Below are 4820 nucleotides of genomic sequence, written 5' to 3' on the forward strand. Positions count from 1 at the left end.
AAATAAATAAATAAATAAATAAAAATAAAAACTGGTCCACCTGTCTCGAGCACCTCCCATGAATGGAGCTTGCAGGACTGGACGTGGCTGTGGGTGAGTCGTGAGCAGGTGACAAGAGGATGGGAAGGTCAGGGCGCGACTGACCACTACCTTAGACTCATCCACAGCAGCCACTTAGGCCACACTACATTTATTTTAAAAGGTTTTTCCCCTTCAATAATAAATTAGCCTTAGCTTACAGTAGCTTTTTTTCTATTTTTTATTTTATTTTATTTTATTTTTTTAGAGACGGGGTCTCGCTATGTTGCCCAGGCTGGAGTGCAGTCGCTATTCACAGGCACGATACCACTACTGATCAGCACGGGATACAGTAGCTTTTTAACTCTGTAAACTTTTTAATCGTTTTCAACTTTTTGACTCTGTAGTACTAACACGTAGCTTAAAACCCAAACATTGTACAGCTGTACAAAAAGATTTCTTTCTTTGCATCCTTATTCTATAAGCTATTTTCTATTACATTTTTTTCTTACTTTTTAAACTTTTTACTTAAAAACTAAGACACAGACACACACATGAGCCTAGTCCCAGCAAGGGCTGGGATCATCAATATCACCGCCTTCCACCTCTGCACCTCGTCTCCGCCGAAGGTCCTCCAGGACAGTGACAGGCATGGAGCTGCCACCTCCTGGGGTAACAATGCTTTCCTCTGGATGCGTCCTGAAGGACCTGTTTCACAGTTCACTTGGGTTTTTATTGTTTTTGGTTTTGTTTTGAGACAGTCTCGCTCTGTCTCCCAGGCAGGAGTACAGTGGTGGGATCTCAACTCACTGCAACCTCTGCCTCCTGGGTTTAAGTGATTCTCCGGCCTCAGCCTCCTGAGTAGGTGGGACTACAGGCATGTGCCACCACGCCTGGCTAATTTTTTGTATTTTTAGTAGGGACAGGGTTTCACTGTGTTAACCAGGATGGTCTCGATCTCCTGACCTCATGATTAGCCCACCTGGGCCTCCCAAAGTGCTGGGATTACAGGTGTGAGCCACCGCGCCGGCCCACACTTTGTTTCTTTGTGAGTAAAAGGAGTACACTCTAAACAATTAAAAGTTTAACCGAGTAAATGCATACACCAGTAACATAGTCATTTTTGATCATTATCAAAGTATTATGGACTGTCCATAGTCGCAGGTCGTGGGCTGATACAGCGGACAGTGCAGTAGGTCTGTTTACACCAGCACCATACCACACAAACACGTGAGTAATGCATTATGCCACGACACCCTTACAACAGCTATGATGTCACTAGGCAAGAAAGCTTTTCAGCTCCGTTCTTTTCTTAGGGGACCACCCTCTTACGCACAGTCTGAGGCTGGCCGAGACATCGCCATGCATTTCATAACTATATATATGTCGCCTCCAAAATCCAAAGAGCTGCACGGGAAGCTGTGTCTCTTTCATGCAGATAGGAGGTACCAGATGAAGCAACTTGCCTTTCACCTTGGAAAGAATCTTTCAATATGCTCAAAAACTACTGGACTCCTAGAATTTTCACTAAGCTGGAAAGTCCCTGAATTTTTGTGAGATTTATTTCCCACCCTCTGGCATGCAAGTGTCTTACCGATGCGTCCTGCTAACCAGGTCCAATCAGCAGAATAACTTCAAAGTAATGAAGCAGCGCGATGCTCTTGTAAAGGAAAGACAATCAAAGTTCCTGGGGAGTAGATGATGCCGTAGAGCTGGTGAGATTGCCCCTCAGGCAGGACGGGGATGACGGCTGCTGGCTTTGCCAACAATACAATTTGGAAGCAAACTCATCTTGAGGCTCTTCGCTAACAGGTATAGAGAAAAAGAGACACCCACCAACTTAACGCCTGCCTGCCCAGTGTCTGATGTGCCGATTTGCTCCGGCCACGGAACCACATCTGGAACAGCAGCTGCAAATTGGAATTGCCATCTGATTAAATGTATAATAATTTACTCTAATTTCTCTAAGATCCATCTGTTTTCTACTCGGGCCAGATAGGCGGGTTGGATGAAGACATTACAGGAATCACCACCCTTTCATTTTCAAGTTCCTTGATGAAGGCACTAACCTCCGCCATCCCCCCAAGGACCCCGCAGTACTTCTGGTGGATGGTTTTCATAGGTAGAGCAGTTCCAGTAGCTTGCATTTGGCCTTTCCTACCATAAGGGCCCCTACTCGATGGGTCAAAGAGTCAATGTGAAGATTCTGCCGGCTGTTGAGTGTGTCTGTGCCAGCTTTGAATTCTAGAGCTAGGGAGATACCCACAGGGTGGGCTTAGGGAGCCCCTGGGCCCATGTGCGGCAGATGTGAATAAAACTCCATTGATCACTCCACGGACGACTTCCAAAAGCCTTTTCCTGAGGGATGCTTTAGGTGTCTGGAATCAGTGTGTTCATTCAGAGCCACTATCTAATAATCCCTGAAAAGTCTGATTAGATAAAAATGAAGGCTAACCACGCTGCCTTAGCATTTAAAAAACAGGCCAGGTGCGGTGGCTCACGCCTGTAATCCCAGCACTTTGGGAGGCCAAGGCAGGTGGACGAAGAGGTCAAGAGATTAAGACCATCCTGGCCAACATGGTGAAACGCTGTCTTACTAAAAATACAAAAATTAGCTGGATGTGGTGGCAGGTGTCTGTAATCCCAGCTATTTGGGAGGCTGAGGCAGGAGAATGGCTTGAACCTGGGAGGCGGAGGTTGCGGTTAGCCAAGATTACCACTGCCCTCCAGCCTGGGTGACAAGAGGGAAACTCCATCTCAGAAAAAAAAAAAAAAAAAATATATATATATATATATATATATATGTATGTATGTACTGGGGCCGGGTGCGGTGGCTCATGGTTGTAATCCCAGCACTTTGGGAGGCCAAGGCAGGTGGATTGCTTGAGTCCAAGAGCTTGAGACCAGCGGCTTGGACAACATAGTGAAACCCCGTCTCCACAAAAAATACAAAAATTAGCCGCATGTGGTGGCATGCACCTGTAGTCCCAGCGACTCGGGAGACTGAGGTGGGGAGGATCACTTAAGCCTGGGAAGTGGAGGTTGCAATGAGCTTTGATGGGTGACAGAGCCAGATCTGGTGACTGAACTGCAGCCTGAGTGACACAGCCAGACCTCATCTAAAAAAAAAAAAAATACTGAGTATTGTTATGATTGATATTATTAATTGCAGCAAAGGGTCTTGATTCCATCCTTATCTTCAACGTGGCAAAATGACATCCTAACTCCGCTAGGTGGGGGTGGGGGCATCAGGGGTAGAGTGGGTTATTCCACAGTGGGTGAATGGATGGAAGAGGGGCACTCACAGAAGCTCCGCCCTGAAGTGACCAAGGATGGCACCTCACTCTCCTAGGATTCTTACTGCTGACCTGCAGGAAGTCATGCTGCCTGAGGCGGTGTTAGTACCACAGAGTCAAAAAGTTGAAAACGATTAAAAAGTTTACGAAGTTAAAAAGCTACTGTATCCTGTGCTGATCAGTAGTGGGATTGCGCCTGTGAATAGCCATTGCACTCCAGCCTGGGCAACATAGCGAGATCCCGTCTCTAAAAAAAAATAAATAAATAAAATAAAAAATAAAAAAAAGTTACTGTAAGCTTAGGCCAATTTATTATTGAAGGGAAAAAACATTTTAAAATAAATGTAGTGTGGCCTAAGGGCCCAGTGTGGGTGAGTCTAAAATAGTGGTCAGCTCCCAGCAAAGCACGGTTGCTAATACTGAGAAAATTGGGAATACATTACGTTTTAAAATGGAAAGGCAGCATCAGGTCGTAGAGAGAAAATTGGCCTGCACCTTCTGGAGGTCCGGACACCGGGCTCAGCCCTCTCACTCTCTAGCCAGGTGAGCGTGGACATGCGTGTCACGTCTCCCACACTCAGTTCCATCATCGGTAACAGAAGACAATATTATTCACCTTATAGGTTGTTGAATGAGCTGCCCGAGATTATGCATTTGGAGTACTTGGCACAGAGCCCGACACAGTTGTGTACTGTTGTGCTTTTTTCTTTTTTTTGAGACGGAGTCTCGCTCTGTTGCTGGGCTGGAGTGCAGTGGCATGATCTCATTTCACTGCAACCTCCGCCTCCTCGGTTCAAGCAATTCTCTTGCCTCAGCCTCCTGAGTAGCTGGGACTACAGGCACGCACCACCACACCCAGCTAATTTTTGTATTTTTAGTAGAGACGGGGTTTGACCATGTTGGCCAGGATGGTCTCGATCTCCTGACCTCATCATTGCCCCCTCAGCCTCACAAAGTGCTGGGATTATAGGCGTGAGCCACCGCGCCTGGCTGTAGTCTTGTTCTCAGTGGCTCCCCTTCCACCCTTTCACCCACCTTACACCAGAGTTTTGCAGCCTGGGCGATATCTACCTTTGGGGCCAAATAATTCTTTGTTGCAGAGACGTCCTGTGCTTTGCAGGCTGCTTAGCAGCATCTCTGGCCTCTATCCTTTGGATGCTATCCAGTTTTGCCAGTGAAAAATGTCTCCAAGGCCAGATGTGGTGGCTCATGCCTGTAATCCAGCACTCTGGGAGGCCGAGGTGGGCAGATCACTTGAGGACAGGAGCTTGAGACCAGCCTAGGCAACATGGTAAAACCCCGTCTCTACTAAAAAAAAAAAATATATATATATATATTAGCCAGGCTTGATAGCGTGCACCTGTAATCCTAGCTACTTGGAAGGCTGAGGCAGCAGAATCACTTGAAGTCAGGAGGCAGAGGTTGCAGTGAGCCGAGACCATTCCACTGCACTCCAGCCTGGGTGACAGAGAGATACTCCATGCCAAAAAAGAAAGAGAGAGAGAG

This window comes from Sapajus apella, unplaced genomic scaffold, assembly GCF_009761245.1.
Source record: "Sapajus apella isolate SASKATOON/1434 unplaced genomic scaffold, GSC_monkey_1.0 scaffold20, whole genome shotgun sequence".
Taxonomy (NCBI): Eukaryota; Metazoa; Chordata; class Mammalia; order Primates; family Cebidae; genus Sapajus; species Sapajus apella.